This window comes from Bacillus rossius, chromosome 8, assembly GCF_032445375.1.
Source record: "Bacillus rossius redtenbacheri isolate Brsri chromosome 8, Brsri_v3, whole genome shotgun sequence".
In the NCBI taxonomy this organism is placed as follows: Eukaryota; Metazoa; Arthropoda; class Insecta; order Phasmatodea; family Bacillidae; genus Bacillus; species Bacillus rossius.
This window is the reverse complement of record NC_086336.1, coordinates 50,719,778-50,742,539: the sequence shown is the minus strand read 5'-3', so window position 1 is coordinate 50,742,539 and position 22,762 is coordinate 50,719,778. Positions and strand designations below refer to the sequence as shown.

The window sequence follows — 22,762 nt, the reverse complement described above, 5'->3', positions numbered from 1 at the left end:
TCTTTCCCAACGTTACTTTCTTCCTTAAACTTTCCTTTTCTACGAGACGCGAATATCGGGGCTAAGATCAAGCGGCAATGTAGTAAGCGAACTCGTCTTGCGGAAACGAGTATAAACTTAGTTTCTCTTCGACCAATGGCGTCGCTGGAATAAAAAAAATACCAGATTGACATTCCCCCTCCTTTTTTCTCATTCGTAGCCTCGACCCCAAAACAACTCCCCCCTCCTTGATAAAAAGTTCCGGTGCATTTCAGACAGCAAATGAACTGCTGCTCTTTCCGTTTCAATCATAGCTGAAAATAAAATCTTTTTTTAGTTTACAATCTGAAAAGGATCACTTAACACTAAAAAAAAATGTACATCGGAAACATTTATTTATAATAAAAAAAATTTCTACCAGGATTAGTAAATTTATATTTGTAAAAGTGCAATTAAAAATTAAAACATACATGTAAGGGAAAGTTTAAACTAAAAAATTAATATATCGTTATTTATTACTTCCCCCTCCCATTAGCTCTTTCAAGCTTCGATCGTCAAACACCAACGCCACGCCAAGCCTTAGAATGGAACTTCTTCCGATGACGTCATCCACCCAATCGCGGCCTCGGAATCCTTGGGAATGATACGTGTGAACCCCGTAGGACATAGGCATGTTACATGACGGGTGAGTGTTTTCTGAACATTATTTTGTTGATCAAATTTTCACTGGGAAAACGCCTTGCACGGAGTGCAGAAGTGTTGTGTTAACTTCAGGGGAAATAGTGGGCAGTTTATGACAGGATAGTTACACGATTTGGTAGTTTGACGGTGACACTAGCCGCGAAAATATGTACGTGTCGCATTTGTGTCGGCGCTCGGTCTGTACTCGCCGCTTGTCGCGACGGTTGGTGCTCTGGTAGGTCGCTTTTGCAATTCGGGCCACCTGTAAGGATAGATTTCTGTGGTTTTTATGTGTCGTCTTGGGTTGGTTCTCCACTCTCCTCCCCCTCAACATTGGTAGTCCCCTCCTCCCTCTTGTCGTGTTCACCCCTCTCTGCGTGCCTGGATAAAGTGACTGCAAACGTCCGACCTAGGTCTGGAATGGAAACAAATTTTGCTACAGAGTGCGAAGTTACGCCTGCAAACGTTAGACACAATCCTATTATGATTCATTTCAATAGCAAGTATTTTTAGTATGTACGTACGTTTGACTTCATTAAAACTATTTTTAGTTCGTGCGTATTATTTTAGGTTAATCTTTCGATATCAAATTTCTATAGTGACATAACCTGAGTGTTTGATTGTTTTAGGGAATGAATTTGTAGCTTCTAAGCTTTTCACTTTGCACACAAGATGGCGGTCTTTGCCACCTACACAAGTTTGCGGACGAATTCTAGTTTTTGGGGTTAATCTAGGTATTTTGTGATTCAAATTATGTACATTCAATTGCCCTTAAGAATTTAACCTTTGTCAGGGAAAGCCAATTTTAGTATTATTAGCGTCGAGTTGATGTTTCTTTTCAAAAATATATGTTTTTTTCGTGTCATTCAATAGTGTAACGTTCATTAAGAATTACTTGGGGATAGAGGTAATGCTTTTTACTGTTTCGGACTCTCAACATTCAAGGTTTCTCTGTGCAAGGCTGTTTTCTGTATTTTGAAAGGCTGGTAAACGTGTTATTATATTTTGTGAAGTAGCTTGTATTGCCGCAAGTAGAACACATTTTAAAGTTGGCATTTTTAAATAAAGGTATTTTGTCGTTCTTTTTATAACTTACGCTTATTCAATCCGTAGAAATATGTAAAATAAGTTAACGATAACTTATTGGAAACATGATGGATATCAGTAAATTTATATTCCTGTACTTTATCTTATCTACTGTGAACAATGACCCTTCTCTTCAAGTAGCCCATCTTTCAGACCTGTTATCCTCAAATTCAACACCATGCTAAGAAAAATATTAATGAAAAACTCATAAAAAATGTAATGACAGACACCTAAAGTAGTTCAGTTTACAATATGATAATCTGGAAGATAACTTCTACAAACTTCTCTTAAAAGTGCTCATCTTGCCAAGAACCAGCTAAAATTGAAGTGTTAATTAGACTGCTTTTAGCCCATATAGGAATGAATTGTTTTTAAGTGATGAAGATTTTTGTGTTTATACTGTTGAATGGTTTCCTGGACTTAAATAAAAAAAGGTTGTCCATCTCCAGATTCTGAACTAACGTAGGAATTACTAATTTTAGCGAACAGTGCAAGTGCTTGCCTGCGTCAACACACACAATGTGACAAAAAAAATTATTTCAGAATGAGTAATAATTTACTTTTACCTATTTTATGTGCATTATCATTTAAGTGATTTTTTAGTAGAATGTTTTTTTTGTGTTCAAATATAATGACGTGAGAGGAATAAGATGTAGATTTCAAACAATTTTATTATGATGGTAACTTGAAAACGGCACTAGTTTAGAATACAAAATTCTTGTTCGATATTACTTTAAACAACAAACACAAATAATACTTACACCTGTAATGGTAGTTTTTGGATAAGGTTTATTTGGATAAAGTTCTACAACCACAGCAAAACTTTCGTATAATGATTTCATTGAAATAAATGGGAGTAATAATTCCTTTTTTTTTTTCAATGCATATATCTGTGACGTGTTACCATTCCCCCGCAATTATTTCAATAGAATTATTTTACGACAGCGGCAAAATTCGCGGTGGTTGTGGGCTTCGTTCTATTAGACATAATCCTGACGCTCAATGTTCAGTATTACTTTCTCTGTCATTTACAATAATAATGTTGTTCAGCTTCAACTTCAAAGCTGTATACTAGCCATAGTCGTAATATGTTTTCAACTTATTTTGTCTTTAACATTAACGTGCAGTCGAGGTTTGTGGGTCGAATTCCGACTCAATCTGAATACAGCGAGTTCGTATATAGTTAATATTCCATTGAGAGCATTTTGTTTTTGACAGGGAAATGCTAGACATCAAGTTGTCATTTCACACAATTTATTCCATTAAATAAAAAAAAGTACTCATGTTTTCTAAAGAACTGGGCCAGCCAAATATTGGCCAGTAATTTTCACAGGAGTGATGAAGTAATATTCAGCTCGAAAACTCTAATAAAGTTACCATTTAGAAAAGTGAATTCGTCCATGGTACATACTATACTCGCGGAGAGTACATACAGAATGCTGCAGAGCTTCAGAAGAAACCACCGTTTTTAAATACTGCTGAAGATATCCGCGTGGGGTTTGAATGAAAAGCATTTAAGAATACGTTGGAGCGGATGTGTACTTCTGTTTTCCATATTTCGTTTTTAAACTGTATTTTTAGAACAGTAAAAGGGGCTAAAACGCTTAGTTATTTGTAGGCATGAAACACCCGGTACAGAGTGTTGAAAGCACCCAAGGGTCGTGCATTACACCTAATCTTCATTTCTTCGCCATCTAATGTTATGGTTAACGCTCAAATTTCATAGTTGTCCTATGCACGACGAGCATATTGCTGTTAGGGGAGATACCGCGCAAACAGCTCGAGCGAGCGTTGCACTATCATCCCGCCTCACCAACACACATACACCCCCTGACTACGCGGGCCTCTTATTGGGGTAGGGTAAAGTGCGCAAGTAAGTTGCGCGGATGAAAACTTGTGCGTTTAACACCTGCGACTTTGCCAACATAACTCAAAAACCCGTCAAGTCGTACGCCCTTGACAATTGTTGAGGTTTCAGATCTCATTGCCGGAACGTATTTAAAGTGTTGACATGGAGGTTGTACCGCTCATACTCGACCCACATACCCCCCCCCCCCCCCCTTCTTAAAATCAAAGTATAAATTAATGGTAATTTTACCAAAATAAAACCACAATAAGCCAAAGCAGTGGTGAAATATCAAGTGTAAATATGACAGTACCGTCTTAAACGTATTTAGGGGCATGAATAATACTACATGGTAAAAGTTCTATCACGCATGAGTATACATCAGTCAGGTACATGAAGTTTGCTGTTTTAATTTAGTGTGTCGAAATATCCTTAACATAACGAAAACTTGTGATGTAACAATTAATTACATTCCTAAAAGTATACGAAAGAAAAATATTTCCACCAGACCTGAGACATAATTTGTTTGAATTGTGATGTTGAAATTTTTGTTATATCTAGGATCTTTCGACTACTTAATCAAAACAAGAATCATGTACCACAGCATCAATATATTAGGATCATGTTATCAGGAATGAAGAGATAAACTTGTGTACGTACTTGATAGTACCGAAAAAATTCTCGGAATCATCTCGCAACAAGCTCAAACTCAAACTTTTGTGGTGCTTCTGTAATTGGTTTAGTACTCAGCGGCAATAGCAATCCCGCATTCAAACAAGTAACGAACACGTGCAATTCAGTCGTCAAGACATCAGCCAATGAGCAGGCGACACTGGCTCGGGTTTGCTGAGGACTGTGCAATCTAGCTTGCAGGTCGTTGAACCCACGTATTCTTCCATTTCGTACTGACATTTTATATTGTTACGAATAATATGTTAGCAATAAAATAAACAATCATAATGACAATATAAATTAAAAACTTAACTGTCAAATTCCGAAGCATTGTAGAGTAAGAAGATATTTCATTTTAAGCGGTTGTGGATTTTTTTTCTTTTTTGCGAATGAATATCGGTAAGGAACTATGTATAAGAAAACTATAATGCCCATCCCTCGAATGCCTCCTGAATGATACACCACTTTAGTAGAACAGTCTCGGTGAATTCACATATTCAGATATAGGGAAAATTTATTTTCTGAGAAAGTAATCACCTATGGTGTGTAGTAAGGATCCTTGTCATTGTTTGCGCGTAGTGATATTAGGAAGACCGTGTAAACCAGAAATTAAGACGACTGGATCAGGGTTTGCCTGCTCAGGGATGCATGCTCATTGTTTTCTATTACGTAGTACGCCACTTCGCTCGATACGCAGCGCAGGTGATGGTAGAGATCATTTCGCGATGTATTTAGCCTCCAGGGCGCCTTAATTCACATGGTCGAGGGAGAGTGGAAACCGTTCATTGGCCGAAAAACGTCTTGTAGTTTATATTTGCTATAGCATGTAAAATCATTTTTAATCATGTTTGATCGTGTGACACTGATGAAGTGTTATCAAAATATTATTAAACATTGTTTTTACAACAAAATTTACTTGTTGGAAGAAAAAAAATGTAAACATCTTTTTTGGGCTGGCTAACACCGTTTAAAGAGGCCAAGCTTTGAACGTCCGGAATACTTTACTATTAACGTATGTCACTGGAGTGTGACTCGACAGTAACTCACTATCTTGTTTGTGCGCCACTGCTTTCACCATTATCGCTATCGCCGCCTCGGCTCGCCAGCCGAACAGTCGCTCGTCTTCTCGAAGTTGTCGCCTGCTAGAGTGGCTAAGGAAGGATCTCGTAGCTTTCCGAATGTGCTGGAAACCAAGTTCAATTTTGTGACGTTGTGAAAGCTGCCAGAGTTAGGGTTGGCGGACCAGAAATCTCGAGATACAAGAGCGGGGACCCGGTGGGGCCACGCGACAAGCGGCGGCACGTTGACAAACGGGAGCTGCCGAGGCAACAATTACAATATGTAGTCCGTTGCCTCATCCCGGCCGTCATTCTTCTGTCCGTCAACGCCAAAGAATCTAGCCGAGCGATTCACATGACTTCATCCGTCCGTCAAAATATTTTCCCGAATCACTGCGGCCAACAATCAATGATTTTCTCTCAGAGATTTATATCGATGATGTTTGCTGTTTATGTAGTATTCCCATTTCGACGAATCCTGTTAACTGTATGTATGTATACACAAACACAAGATATGTCCCAGAACTAAACGTCAAGCCGAGAACAGTTCATAAGCCAATTAAAGATTCTGAGTTTTTTTTTTTAAAAAATGGTCGAAGTTTGAAATTTTGAACCTTTTAAAATCCCTAACTTTGAACCAATTATATTTAAAAAATGTACTGTGATTACAAATTTTCATAATATAATATTTTAATTTTTGTTACACAATCCTGGATTTCCGTACTGTCATGCATAATAAATGTATAGTATTCAAAGCTCGATTTCAATTAGTCTGTGAGACAGACTGTGAGGCCATTCGGAGTGAGTTAAGAGTTAGACAAATAGTGAAATTATAATTGAAACTAAAGATTTATTGAAATTATTTTATTAAAGTAAATGGCCTATTATCCTCATCGTCTATCTCACACAGACTAACTGAATTCTAGCTTTGCGCTTTTAAATATGTAGTTTTGTTTTATAGTATGAATAGTCGAAGTTACTTGATGGCAATATTTTGCCTCCTAAGTCTGCAAAGAATTTTTTTAAGTATTGCATATTTATTTATTTTTAACTGAATTGTTATCAATAGTACCTAGGGTTATTCAGGATTGGTTAACAAAAATTGTTTTAATAGTATAAAATTGAAATTTGTAGCTACAATGTCTAATAATTTGTAACAGGGTGAGGATTAAAAAATGTTGAAGAAAAAAATGCCAACAACTCGGAACTACGACACTTTTTTTTTTTTTTTTTAATTCAGAACCGTCATTAATTGGCCTATCAGCTGTTCTCGGCTTGACGCTTAATTCTGTGATTCGGTTTATAATACCGTCGTTCAACTTAAAGCAACATGCTAAACTAGAATGCAGTGGACATAAAACAGCTGTATCAAGTCTTACGCATTACTTCAGTATCTTCAGACAAAACAGTTTCCTTAAATAGGTACTGACAATACCTTTGGTGTCAATGTGGTTTTTGAATGTGAAATATAATATTTTTCAGTCAAATTCTTGGATCTAATTTATGCGTACAGTGTGAATTTATTATTATGTTCTATAAATAAAATATGTGCCGTCATCTTTTTTTTTCTACCACGAAAACTTTAATACATGTGTGCTGGCACGAGTAAGCTAAAAGGTAAGTTTCTGATTGGTCAGGATCACGACAAATTGGTGTTTCTCTCTAACCTCGAACAAGCCACTGGCTAACAGTAAAGCTCAATATTCAGCGCTGTGCGGAGACGTCGCAAAATGTGGTATTGTGATAAGAAGCCTCTTCATTTACCTACATTAGTGGGAAAAACTAAAGTATGTAGGCTATGGAGCGAAATATCCATGTGTTAAATAAAAAGTATGTGGGAAGAGGGTGATGGAACCAACATATCACGTTATTTTAACTAAAAGTAGGGTGTATGCTACTTTGTGATAGCCTAAATCTGCTACTGGCAATACAGCATAAATGTAGTACTTAATTAAAAAGAACAAAATGCTCATAGAAATACGATTTAGATTGCATATCTTATTTCGTGATTAGTTTTGTATTTTCATGATAACATAACTTATTCTACTCTTGACCTTGCAAGAATCCTGTTTTTTTTTCCTGGGATAAAAAAAAACAGATTTTATAGTCTTTGCAATCTAAATCATGTTCATATTAATTAATTTATTTATTTTTGGAGTTAGAAGTTGAGTGGATTCCGTTTCAGGTCTGTAATCGGCAGTGTACCATTTAAGATCTATATAGCAGATGCTGTATTTGTTCCAAACATTTGATCAAGTTTAAAGTAAGACAACGTATAGCAACTCTTCGTGAAAGAAATAATACTGAAGCACAATCACTGATGAGATTCCGACACTTACTATTGCCGAGAACATTTAACATAAATGTGTGGTATGGTTGGCGATAATATTTTTTTCTAGATCACACTTTCTATCACGTATTATTATCAAGTATTTCTCAATATGGCATTACCTGAATGCTTTGGAGACGTTCCTCTCAGTATTCATTGTGGTGTGTGGCTGCAACTTGAAGGTGCCCCCGCACACTTCATTAGAAATATAAATGAGCTCGCTGTGTTTGTGTTGATCGCCTGCATGATCCCGACCCGATAACACATCCCTTTATATTCTTGTGTGGCCACCGTGGAAGTATTACAAAACTGCTGTTTGTCGCCCGTGAAGATGGCTGCAACAAGGCAAGCAGAAACGTTCACACGGACGTGGCCTCAATCCAGAAGCCAGTAAGTGGTTAATGACTGGCCGAGAAAGCCTATACTATCCAAATATACTGATAAACGATATTGCAAGGGCGCCGGGTGATGAGCCGACTTTCGGAAATTATCTGGTACTTTCGACTGCAGCTGTATTGTTAGATTAAATTGACCTTTCAACCTTTTCATTGCAAAAAAAAAAACACTGAATTTAAAAAAATAAATATGCATTCTCATATTAAACATGTACCATATTGTACTCCATTCCATTTAAATGTCTGCCATTTTGGATTTAATAAACAAATTAAATATATATATATATATATATATATATATATATTTCTATAATGAGTGTAACATTTACTTTAGTTAGAATTTATTTAGTAAAATACATACGTCACATTATAAAACGTATGCACAAACATGCCAGCCAGCGACTGATCCCTGCCTCGATCACTTTTTCGAAAACCAATTTCTGCCTCTTCTTTGTGATGCTGTCCTGAATCTAATAATAAAAAAAATATTTTAATAAGCAACAATCATAGATATTGCGGTAATAGCTGGGAATGATTATATTCTAATTTGTTTGTAGTTAGTCATCAATAATCTCGTTTTAGCTAAATTATTATGTGCCGCCATTATCATCGTAAGCTTCTGTGGAACTAACATTTTACAGATTAGGAGATTTATTAAGAGCGGATTTTAGTCAGTGAGTTGACGGATTTTAGACACAGTAACGTAATTATTTATTAGTAGGCTAGCTTTCCTCGGCCACCTACCCACGCGCGCTTCTTTTTCCAAGCTGTTGTACCGTCTGTACTTATCAAGCTTGGACATTATGTTAGTTTAGGTTTTGTGCTTACTTTATCATCACAATGCCCATTCTGAGTATTTAAACATATGTTCCGGGGTCGCCGAGAGGTGAGGATATACATACATTTGTAACGTGTATAGAACTTGGGATGCGTCCGTTACATTTATTCTCCGTGAATTTCATATTACTATTATTATTAATTAAGTTAATAGTACAAGTTGCTTTTCCTTGGATGTGAGAGTGGTGTCAGTCTCTTGGAGATTGTCGCTGGAAGGACATCGCGCTAAAAAGACAAGAAATTTAACCCGAAGATGAAGCAATGGGATGCAGTGATGGAGGCAACTGCAGTAGGTGCTCGGAGACAGTCTTCGGTGGGTACCCTCCAGGTTTCTCCCGTTTTATATATATATATATATATATGGGGTGTGGCTGTGTCATGGACACGGCCTTGTGTTGTACGTGAATAAGTAATATTTTCTATACAAAATATAAAATACTATATTTTTTTATTTTAACACCATATAAATTCACTGTAACTGTTTTACACTAAAGTTTTATATATGCAATCGATAGATTTTGACGAGAGCTGACGATTGAAACTCAAACGAACGTCGCAGCTTCTCCGAGTCAAAAGTTACATTACATGGAAATCTCGAAACGCAGCAAAATGACCTCAAAACGGCGGCGCTTCCCCCTCCACCGCGCGCGATGCGTCACAGTCCTCATTTAGCGTAACGAATTCGGCGATCCTTAGCTATCCAGTGGCGTAATTAAATTTTGGATGGAGATGATAGACATGTAGCTGCTACACCAAACTGTATCCCCCGATTTTATCATCATTCTATTTTTTTTATTGCCTCCCACTATGGAAGCAATTTTAAAGATGTATTCACGTCAAAAAAAAATCCTGACTATCCACAGGGTATCGAACCCGAATCCCGGTGGTCTTTGGCTGCAGGAAGTGTGGCAGCTCGTTGTGCGGCATGTTGCGCTCGGCTCGCATCGGCAGAATGAGACTTCCTTGTCCCGTGTTGTGAAACCTGGCAGTGACCCACAATTCTTGGATCGGTAGTGGGGCTGGAGGTGGTCTTCGCTCGTGTGTGGGGAGGCGGTGAAGGAGAGGCAGTTTGCAAGACGCCCGGAGCAGGACGGCCCTGCACTATACAAGCAGCAGGGAGCTGTCAATACATAGGGCCTACGATGTGCTTATTGTACTGAAACGATTCCGTCTGTACCAACATCGTAATGTCATTCACATTCAAAGCTAATTTATATATTTTTTATTTTCAATTATGTGATTTGATGGGGGACGCACCACAACGCCGAAATACCACAACGCCGACCGTACAATAACACCGAATACTATAACGCCGAACGTCAAAATTGACCACAACGCCGACAGCTAGAAAACTGCTGTGTACAACACCGCCGAATTACCACAACGCCGAAAAATGTCATTGCAGGACTGCCACAAAGGTTGCGTTAGGTAAGGTTAGCACACAAATTCATTCAGTTGTTTTTCATTTTGCTGATGTGGCCCCCCTTCCCCGCAAAATCATTTTTCGGCGTTGTGGTAATTCGGCGTTGTGGTACAAAGCAGTTTTCTAGCTGTCGGCGTTGTGGTCAATTTTGACATTCGGCGTTATGGTATTCGGCGTTATTGTACGTTCGGCGTTGTGGTAACGACCCGATTTGATGAATAAACTGTAATTTTACTTTCTAAATATGATTATTTAGTGTTGAGGAAACCACTTTAAAACGTTTTAAATAAAAGAGTGAATCAACAAATTTTACATCGTCAGGTGAATGCCCGTGTGTTTTAGGTATATTAAAAAAAATTACTACTTATTGTAGCTGTTACCATGGCCCTTCTTCGGAAAAAAAAATTATATAGTTTATCGTTTCGTGGTCCATATACCCTAAAACCATTGTCACCTCAAAAGTTTATATATATTTATGTTTATACATATAATTACATTTTTATGGACACGATAACAGCAGTAATTTTGCCAAAATCACTTCAAAATTGACACATAAAATATAGTAAAGGAAAATCTCAGTCGAGTTTGTTAATGATAAAAATCCGAGTAGGATAATTCCTGCAAGGGGTTGAATAAAACAGGAGCAGAAAAAGAAATCATAATTCCCATACCATGTATGCTATCAAAACTATTCTTATTTATTGTGAAACCTTAAAACATTATCTATAAATTTCATCCTAAATAATTTTTGCACGACTAACATTACTCCAAGGGGTGTAAAATAACAGGGATTAAAGGACGAAGAAAGGAATAACTCCCTTAGTAAGTACACTATTAATTCCTTTCAAATTGTTTGTAAATCTTATAAATATTAGCTAAAATTCTGTCTGAAATAATTTTTGATATAACCAAACATTGTTGCTAAGGGTGGAATAAACAGGGATTAAAGGTAAAAATATAATAAAAAATCATAACTCCCATATTATGTAAACTATAAAATTTATTACAATAAATTGTAAATCTTCTAAAAATTATTTTAAACTTTGGTCTAAAACAATTTTTGATAAGACGAACCATTACTGCAAGAGGTTGAAAAAAACATGGGTTGGAATAAAAAGAATAAATAAAAACTTACGTACAATGTAAAAAACACCCCCCCCCCCCCCAACCCAAAAAAAAACCATGACATTTTAAGTAGGTATATAGAGTAAACGTGCCTAAAATGACATACCTTTTTTTTCGGCCCAAAATTTAAAGCCAAACATGAAATAAAATTTAATAATTAGATTGATATTAATTCTGATAATTTTTTTTGTTTGGTTGGGCCAAAGCTTTTAAATAATGTTCCTTCAATTTAATTTTGGCAATTAAAAAAGTTACCAATGTGTTATTTTAGGCTTCTATCTGTAAAATGACATATATATATATACATTACATTTTCCTTTAGAAGAAAACACTTCTTAATTGTAAAATACTTAAACCACGTTACAATTAATGAAACCTTATTTGGTTAACCACTAATTTGTGATTCTAACAGCAAAGATCACACATATAAAATTTTTTTTCCCCAGGAAGTCTAGCACATTCACTGTGTGCCCACTTTTTACACTGACAGCATTGCAGCCAAGTTTCCTTAGGTTTCGACCGAGATAAACGTTTGTTGCTGTAAAGTCAATGGCAGTCATCGTCGGCATCATCTCAAAAAAGTTATTTTTCGCAGCTAATTTCATTATCCATAGTAAATAGTTTTCTTGCTTTCCAGACCGACTTCCGCTGTTCTTTCGAGTTCTTCTGCTACTTTATTTTTTAACGCCAGTAGGTATGGACTGGTTGTCAAAACCTGCAGGTGCAGGGTTTTTCTTGCATTTTCTCTTCTTTCCACGTCTAGTTGCCTGAGGAAGGGGTGAAATTGTAGCAATAGAAACTTTCTTAGTAGGGGTAGGTTGGCTATCGTCGTTTGCTCTATCATTATCTTCGAGGTTTGAAGGCGTGATGTCTGATGATTTTCTTGAGCATGGTTTTCATTGTTCTGAATATCATCATCAGCAAATGTTCACATGTACCTACTGTATTATACATACTGAATTATACTTACGCGTATAAGTTCCTGGGAGTTCTGAGTCACTGACTTGATTTACTATTGGTAGACCGGAGTGCAAACCTGGTACCGTCGGTAGTTCATCTTCTAGTGGAAGTGGACTTTTTGTTGTTTCGGCTGGCTCAAACAAGTGGTCCGTAAATTAACTTGCCAAAGTCCTGTTTTTTGAAAACCACTTAACAGCAATAGCTAAAGTGGCTGTTTTTCCATACGCAACTCAGTTCACCAGTCTTCTAGGATGATTCTTAAGCCATTTGGTTACTTCGTGGTCGTAATGAGTCTTGAGAGGGCCGTAAATCGACACTTCAACCAGCTGTAACTGATGAGTGCAATGAGCAGGTAAACATAACATCACTATTCCATTTTTTTTGCATATGTCAGTACATCCACTTGAATGCCAATCTACAAGAATGAGATTTTTTTTTTGGTAGGCTTGACAAAAGATGAAAAATACCTCAACCCTGTTAGGAAATTTTCGCCTGTCATCCAACCACTTTCATGTGTAATGCACAAGGTTCCATAGGGAGCATTATCTGTTAATTATCTTCTAGTTTTTACATGGAAATATTATAACAGGAGGAAAAAGGCCAACAGGACTCATACAACGGACTACAGTAGCATGTGTTAGTAAACGTGTGTAAACTCTGTGTTAGCTATAGCTCCCATCTGTTTCCTGTAGTAACTTTTGTGTGTTTTGAACTGTAGACAAGCTGGAGTCATTCAAATTATAAATTCCATTGATGCCTATGTTGTGACTGTGTGAGTCTCTTATATTTATTGAAAAAATTACTGACTTGCTGTTTGTTTAAAGCCATCGCCTGTGCTGCAGAAGTTGCTTCGGGTTTTCTTAAAGATATATCCAGATAACACTTCAAACCCAATTAGCCATTTGCTTTTCTCTGTTGAAACGGTGGACTAATCCCATTTATTTCTGTTAGTTGATAAGCAAGTTTTCGTACTTCTGTGCATGTGAGGCTAAATAAACGGGATTTCAAAAGTTTCTAGTGGGTCACAAGTTCACGTTCTAGAGCTTCGTCGAATGTGGGATGAAAATGGCTCAAACCTTTGTTTACACCATTAAAGATTTTATTTTTGATTTTCGCTCTTCTGCGAAGAGTAGCCTGGGTACACCAAATCTCTTTGCAGCTAGAAGTCAGCCTATTACTCCCGTGGTAACTGCATCTATAGCTCTGTGCATTGCCACTACCTCTAAGGATTGCTGGGATTTCCTTTTGTAGCTTTCAACCATCTGCGAACATATCCCAAAACGTAGCTGTAAAACTTGGTACTGTAAGGTATTTATCATGCTAGGACCAATTTTATTTTTGACACCACATATCTTAAAAGTGCAAGATACTGCAAGTAGCTACTTTATTTGCCTATATTTAAAAGGCATTGTGTTAAGAGAAATACATTTTAAAGCCTTATATTATATATATAGTTGATAGCATTTAAGTCATTAATAGTTAAATTGTTAGGTTAAGCCTAATAATATATGGTAATTCGTCATTTCTGCTCTCGTCGGTTCGAGAAGGGCGCCTCGAGTACTCAGCGACGCCGGCCTCCGCGACAGTTTTTGGCGACGAGTTCCGCGACAGTTCCGAGCGAGGAGAGTTCGGAGAGTTCCGCGAGTGAAGGGAAGTGCGACAACGGCGAAGAGGGTGTGAGACCCCCTCGAGAGTGGCGCGACGCGGAGCGACGGGATCGTGAGAGTGCGGCGATTGAGTGACGCGAGATGTGTGTGTGGCCAGGCGCGTTGTAAGGGGCGAACCACTGTTTAGCCTAGCTCCAGAGAGGAGTGCGAACTGTGGAACTTTGCAGACATGAGAATAAACATTTTTAAGTGCCAGTGATTTTTATCGGACATTTTTAAGTACAATTATTTATTGTCAATGTAAATTTTAGTAATTAATAAAACTGTAATAAAACTTAATTGGGCTATCCTTTTCGAACCCAGTTCTCCCAACATTAAATCGTAACAATATGATCATCTGTAGTGCGCAGAAAGCCAAAACACCTGGTATGTCATTTTATCCTAGTCCCACCAAAAAGTTTATATATATATATATATATATATATATATGCACACACACACACACACAGAGAGAGAGAGAGAGGGAGAGGGAGAGAATGTCAAGAACTGAACGTCAATCCGAGAACATTTGAAAATATGGCTAATTAAAGCAAATAATTTGCCAAGGTAGCAAAGTATTTATTTTTATAGTGTGAATAGTCAAAGTTACCCAATTACAATTTATTGTTGCATAAGTTGTGCAAAGAATTTCCCCCCCCTAAAAGTATATAATGTTTTGATTTTATTTTGAATAAATTGTTATCAATAGTAGGGTGATTTATGATTGCGTGGCAAACATTTTTAGTCACGGTATCTAATAATTTGATGCAGGATGGGGATTTAAAACTTAAAAAAAAAAAAAAAAAATCATAATTGGACATCTACAACACTTTTTGGATTTTTTTTATTCAGAACAGTAATGAATTGGCGAAGCAACTGTTCTCGGATTTACATTGAGTTCTGGGACATGTATATTGTTAAGTATTGATAACATCAGTCGGATTAAATTTTATTCCAAAAACATTTTTTTTGCGTAGCTTTATGCTTTAAAAAATACTGATGGTAGATTAAATCTGAATTGATTTTACTTGAATAATTTATTTCTAAAACCCTTAACGCCATTAAAAAAATAAGATTTTTAAAAAAGTTGAATAAGTTTTAAAAAACCGTGCAAATCCACGCGTTTTTCCTCACGAGAATTATAACTGCAGCCAGAGCCGTCGAGAAGGATAATGTTATAATGTAAACACGTGGTGTCTTGGTTGCCAAATACCCCGTGCCCGTGCATTGAGGGGGGCCCGGTTGAGTTCCGAAAGATTTTTTTTATGCTTGTGGTTACCCTGATAGTAGGACAAAAATTACAATTCTGTCGCTAATAAAGTTCATTGGAAACCTTGCAAATTATATGTTCTTTGAATTGTTCCTGTAATGGGGAAGATCGATTAAAGATTTTTTTTTGGGAGCAAGCGCCATTGCTGGTTACACTGTATGTCATGAGAAACCTCAACAATGGACAAAACAATATGAATATGCAAAAACACAGAAAACAAGCAAAAATCAGCCCATGTCAAAAATTTAATAAAAGCACAATATTCCTTGGTAGGAATTAGTAAAAAAAAAAAAAAAAAATACACTACTGACAGAGACAGTGGGTTGATGACGTCTAGACAGTTGCGACAAGAACAGTGAATACAAAAAAACAATCATCTTTGGACAACAGCAACAGAGGATCGCAAAAATTATTCAAAACAAATAATATGGACAGTACAACGACCATACAGCAACGTACATGTGAACCCGATGAAATTAAAAAAAAATATTCTGGACAACACACATTCGCATCTGTACATTGTTCATTAAGTAATGTGGAGGATCCAGATGTTTTTTTCCCCTGGCTCTTAGTTTCTCTGAACGGCTCTGGCTGTAGCGTAATTTTTACTATATTTTCTACATTGTTACATTACATAAAAACAGGTACATTAACAATCTGACCTGTTAGTAAATAAAATGCAATGACACTTTGAACTTACGAATTAATTGTGAAGACTGCATCGATGAGAGTCGTTAAGTTTTTCTCTCTGCTAGTAAAAACATTGCTTTGAGAAGAAACAATATTTTAGTCAAAATTTTTATTATTAATTTACAATCTCATTCGAATGATCTTACTTTCTGAGTTATTTTAGAGATATTTGGTTTATATTTATTAATTTTTTTGTAATTACAACTTTATTTGTAAAAAAAAAACATTTATTTCTAAATCGGTTAGTGAATTAAATAATCTAAGTTGTTTGTTATAAAATTCGAAATTTTGATTGATTCTTGTTTAAATATTTAACGAGCTGGATTATTTGTGTGTTCCAATTATCAGGACAAGTATAGATAATGTAGCAATGGTCATGGTGGACGCTTGGAAGTTAAGGAAAAAATTGTTAAATTTTCTCATTCAAGACCGTACATGTTATTTTGGGTTATGCAAGGTGAGCTGTTACAACACCTACGATTTAAACTGTGTGAAAAGCCGCATCGCCGACGGCTATTTTTATTTAGGCCCCTATGTCAGTGTGTGTCAATAATAATGTAATTTTTTTTAAACATGTTCAATTTTTTCTGTACTTTTTTCCCCCCAGATCTCCTTTACCCCCTTACCAAAACGGGGAAAAAAATTTCCTGTATCCGCCACTGAAATGTAGTAATGGTTTTAATAAAATACCTCAACGAAACGGTATGCTATTTCGACTCGCCCTTCTCTTGAACGAAAACTAGCTTATAGACAGAGTATGCACATATTGCGCTCTGGGTTACCCGGGAAAGGAGGGTTGTGCATTTGTTACCGCGCCACAATGGGTGATTGTGATCCTGCGCGGGATTGGCCGGAGCCTGCGGGCTCCAGTAATTATTCACAGTTGACGGTGGCCAAATAATCACTAACTGCGCACACGGTATTGATTTTCTGCCTGCCAACGACTCCTCTTGCGCACGACTTGACAGGTTACCGGGTTTCTGTGGTTCTGCGCTTGCGTTCGCCCTTGTCGGTTTGCCACATTTCCAGCGCGTTGCTATGTATGCTATGGCGACTATAATTGCCTATTTTTATTGAAACAAAATACCTCGCAGTAAACTGGCAAAAAAAATGTACATATTATTGCGGGACTTTGACGAAATATATTAATTTAATATTTTTGAAATTGTAAGAGAAAAATTAGTTCATAAGTAGCATGACTATTTTTTTTATGTGAACATAAGAACAAACAAAATAAATTTTATTTACGTGAACAAAAAAATAAACCGGGAATGATGTTCAATAATTCATCCGTGTACACAGTGCTACCAACTGTACAATGTTTGTCGGTGGTTGCAACTCTTTACAAATACGTATTATTTTGTCGGCAGCCTTTCATCGTCAGTACATTGTTTAGTTTGTTTCCCGGTATATTATCATACTAGTAATTATAATATTTTTTTTGCATAATGTACATTTTAAATAAAAATTTGACATGTGTCATTGTAGTACGAGTTTGGCAATTGTGTTTACACCACAAAAATGGTTGTTACTTGCGTTTAGTGCTCTCTGATAATGTGTGATTAAAATAAAATAACTGCGAATTTAGACAAGGTGTAATAAATGCAACGTTATATTAAGACCGATTGTTATTCTTTTGTGTTTTAAATACGCCAGACTATGTGATAGTTAATATTTTGTTTTCTCAGTAACAATTCAAGCGTAATGTTTGTTGTGACTGTCTGTTCGCAATTAATGTCAAAGAAGGCACACTGAATGGAAAAGCAATGAAATCGCTTCCATGGCGGGTTTTTGCAGTAAAATGTTTAGTAACGTGTGTTAATTATGCCGGACAATGTGAAATGAATCAAAATAACAAGACAGTGACATTTTATTCTTCAAAAAATACTCGGAGAAAAGATATGAGGTTTAATGATATATTACGGTGAGTAGTGTATGATTGTTCAAGCCTGTGTTAAAACTTATCTCTAATTTTGTTGATTATTTTACTAATATAACGCAGCAGTAAAGATGGACCAACCGCACAGTAAAATTGCTTGGTTAAAGTACTTTTTAATATTGACGATTATAATTTTTATATTGAAGTAAATGTACTTTGGACAAATAATTTTTTATATGCTCCACCCATTCATTAGTGTTTATAACCCTTTTTTTATTAATAATTTTAGCTAAGCTCGTATATTAGAAAGTACTCTTGAGAGTTCACTTTTTATAAATTTGTGAGAGGACTATTTAATGTTCTCTTGTTGGTAAACAATACATGTGGAGATAATATCTACAAATGAAAATGTTAATAAAGGTTGTAGTCTAGATAAGTGCCGATACACAATCAGTCCAGCTCCCAATTTGGATTGAATTGCTGCTATCCATATACATGATCAGTCCATGTGCTCAGTTCAGACAAACAATCCGAAGTGACAGTTTGGACTTAACTGAAGCTTCCCCACACACTATCAGTCTTGTGGTTGCTGTTGCTGTTGGATGTATCGTTTCATTGTAGAATATGGACGAAACTTTGGATGTTACAATTGCAGAATTACCACTTGTACTACTTTTGAAACTGTCAAATTTGAGTCAAGTTGTATAGGAGACATGACTAACCAATGACATATCTGTAATGCTGAAGTCACAATGCCACGACAGTCATACACGGCAGGCCCGACATGCTCATTAGCCAATGAAATACACGGTTGCCGTGATGAAATACGCGCCCGAAATTCCGCAAGAGTAGATTCTATTTCTAATTTTGTCATGTCGTGCCGCACGACTGAAATCAAAACTGGAACCTTTAAAAACTAAACTTAAAAAATTACTTACTACTTTGTAAATTATATGCTGAAAAATGAAATTTGGTTTTATTTTTGGGTATAAGTTACTTTCACATTTGGAGTTTGAGTTAAACTGTTTATCACATTTATTTTTAATTCTTCTCGTAGAGAAATTATTTTTCTGTCCCTTATTAACATATATGTAGCTTGCTCTCTTGTATCTAAAATAAACTTAATCTCATATAGTCCTAGAGATGACTAAATGTTATATTGTTATGCACTTCAACTATGAACAGGAAATTATAAAAGATTTCTATTGGGCGTACACTGTTTTGAGCACATTCTATATTGCATTTTAAGGACACATATGGCATGTGAAGATTTGCCAACAGCTATATTGGAGTTCTTCATGTTAATGTGGTAGTGGTGTATTGAACCTATGGTATTAACTCTGTCATGTTGGAACAATGTATAACATATAGGTAATTGGATTTGTTGTGTCGTGTCCGTCGTGGCATTGAGACTCCAGCTTGACGTCATTGTGACAACATTTATGAACATCATTGACGTTTTGAAAAGAGAGTTGAAATTTTATTTTTGAGTAATGACGAGACTGAAGCATTTGTAATATTACTATTACAATTTTTTATTTTGGATTTGTTTCATTAATTTATTTACAAAATCTCAGTATGTGTACGTGTTCAGTGGTTTATGAAGAAATGTAAAATTTGCATTAAACTTCGAGCTGTGCAGTAATGTAGTTAGTATTTTATGTGTATGCGAATGTTAGTATGTTGATATGTAAAATACATAATATAAATAAATACAGTATCGACATACAAACATTTCACACAAACATTAAAAACTATGTACATTACTGCATAGCTCAAAGTGTCATGTAAATTTTACATTTTTTCAAAAATCATTGAACACTTACACATATTGAGATGTTGTAAATAAATTAATGAAAAAAAATTTATAATAGTAATATTAGAAATAGATAATGGTAAATATGTAGTGTACGGATTAGCGCCAAAAAAAATCGTACAAATCTAAAATAACTTTCATTATATGCTCTTTTACGTCTTCTTTTCATAACCTCCTGCGGAGATAAGAATAATTTATTCAAAATATAACTCGTATATGTATAATTTCTTGGGAGATATCTGCTCATCTTTGAAATGAAGCTTCCCTATTGGCCGGAAGGAAAGAAAGCAGGGTCAGTCACCCTGGCTGGGACCGTTAGCTCTGGCGGGGCTAAACTCTACTTCCCTTGAGGCGCTTCCCGGCACGACAGCCCATGACAATGGATACTAATCCTGCCATTGCCTTTTTAAGAAGTTTGCCATATACTGCAGAGAGTTGAATATTTATCATGAATCATTTAATGATAACATTTATGATTGATTCATTAAGTATTAGCGTGAGCCAACACAATCATCCCTAAAAAAAACATGCTTAATATCAAACTAAACAAAATGAATTAAATGAGCCTGTTGACAGCTGGAGTGGTTGAGAAATGTACTTAAAATTATATTCTACTTGCTTATTTCTGTCATAATCTTTCGTGTGTGAATAGTACTGATGGTGGGATGTGTATGTGTATATGTTGTAGGGATGAACTGCAGCCTGGAGTGTGTTTGTTCAGCGACATATCGCACTGGTTCCTACGATGATGGGGTAGATCACTAGTACAATATTTATGTGAATACAGATGCCGCTGCAGCACTGCAGAATTCATTACTTAATAGTAGGAAGAATACACTGGCTCAATAATTGGCGGCATCTTGCTAGGCTTGACCGATGGTTTCCATCACCATCATGAGGTCACCAATTTGGTTGCGATAAACTACCAAGCGGACATGGATGATGGGTCACAAAAGTTATTGGATGTTATTGAGTGAGTATGTTATAAACATAACACATTGCATAGGATCTTTAACAGTTATTAAGTTTTCTTTAGTTTGTGTAGAGTATGCAGGGATCACATTATAAAAGAAATGATGACATCTGGAAATTATATGAAAACCATTTTGGTTGTCATAAATTAAGGGATCTGTCCAGGATTATACAGGATGTCCACATTCCAGAAGGTCAGCGAATTTACTTAAAATCCTGGAAAAGTAATTTGAGGGGGAAATATCAAGCTCCATTAGGTAATCATTCAGATTCTGAGAGTATTTTTTTTATAGATTGTTATGAAGTACATAGTCATATGTACTATAAAATTGCATACCTATGCAAGGTTCTGTTAAATATTTAAAACAAATTTATAAAGCAAGGGTAGATAGACGAATGGGCTGAATTCAGGGTCATCTTTCCAAAGCTCAGTCTATTCTCATTCACTTGGCAGCCTCTCCACCTCTCTTACTTAATAAACACCTTTCGACTGTCTGCCAGCTGGTAGCCTGCTCCCTTCCGCTTTCAGCAGAGATCTGGCAATACTGCACAATATTTTCTTGAATGAACTGCTCACAAGGAGAGAGCACGGCTCGGGAAATTCACTTCAGGATGAATTCTGTGTATTAGCAGTATACCTTTAGAGTGTGTACCCCTTTAATATAATAAAGCGCACTGGCCCACCGATTCCGAGAAAAAAAAACCTTTGAAAATAAAGCACAGCATCAGCGCAGTGGCCAAGGTGGTAACGTACATGCTTGCTGCCCAGATGCTTAGGTTTTGATTGTCACTGGTGAACACTTTTTTATTTTATTTTTTAAGTAAGTCTTTTTATAAATACTAATAATTTAAACATAAATATTTTAATGTATTACATATTACATGATATTAATATTAAAATATAGTAACAATTCAATCTTTAAAAAATAAAATAATAATGGGTATAAAAATAGTTATAAATAGTTCTTATATTAATTAAAAATTTGGATTTTTTTTTACAATAAACTTAATTCAAATATTTTGTTTTACAAACAAGAACATCAAGAACACCTGGTGAATAGTTATCATAAAAACTTTATAATTTTTTTTTTCATCTTCCACAGTTAATAAAATATGATTGTTTACACAAACAACTTTGTTGATGTAGAGCTGTTTAAAAACATACTTCGTTCATTCAAGAATAAAAAACTGGCATGTTTGTTCAGAGTTTGCAGAGAAATAAGAATGATTAAACTGTATGAACTTTATTACAAAAGTGGGGCAAGCAAAAGAATTTACGCCATTATACTTTCTAATAGAAACCATAAAAACTTACAGAAACGCAACTGCTCAGGTCAGGTCAAAACCCGTTTTCAACAGAATATTTTGTAACTGTTTAATGGAATATTTTTTAACTTTTAATGTAATTGTAATTTTAATGACAAGAGTCTTTATAATACCTTCCAATTATATTTTTATATTTGAAAGATTGAATTATTACTGTAATTTAAATATCAAGTAATATGTTATAAATAAATAACATATTTATATTTAAATTATTAACATTTTTAAAGAGTAGATTTTATTTTAAAATATGTAGATTATTTTAAAAAAGTGACCATCAGCGAGAACCTAAACCAAAGCATCTGGGTGGCAAGCAAGCACTGTGCCATCTAGGCCACTGTGCCATTGACCAAATTTAAATTTAAATATTTCATAAATTTTGCTTAAATTTTCAAAGGCTTTTTTCTTGGGATTAGCTCGCCAGTGCTCTTTTAGAACTGTGGTTGCCCACATATTAAAATATAATAATGTATGGATTTCAAGACTTTCGAAGAATTCATAAAACTTGTCCATATGATTTATCAATTCCTCCAAATCTACTTCCATCACTACACAATACAAGTTGTGTATGCAATCCCTATTGGTGAAACAATTTTTATCCCTACCAGTTTTATTTCAAAACTGATTTTGCAGAAATTCAAATTACGATTCTGCCATGGTGTAAATGTGTTTTGTACAATTCATATGCACAAACAAAAATGTTGTAGTGAAAAGTTATGTATTAAAAACATGATTCATCTCGTCGACTTTCAAACGAACAAGCAATCGAATGAGC

General features: G+C 35.7%; 1 long non-coding RNA gene across 3 annotated transcripts in view; it reads left to right on the top strand.

Annotated features, from left to right (window-relative positions):
• The first annotated feature begins 643 nt into the window (after positions 1–643).
• Positions 644–22,762, top strand: part of LOC134534904 (uncharacterized) — a 44,757-nt gene continuing 22,638 nt past the window's right edge. The window contains exon 1 of one of the 3 annotated variants that reach the window (XR_010075553.1): positions 644–664. This is a non-coding gene — a long non-coding RNA (uncharacterized LOC134534904). Of the gene's footprint in view, positions 665–8,334; positions 17,922–20,618; positions 20,666–22,762 lie in introns of those variants that run through there. The other 2 variants (XR_010075554.1, XR_010075555.1) reach the window with 2 other exon arrangements.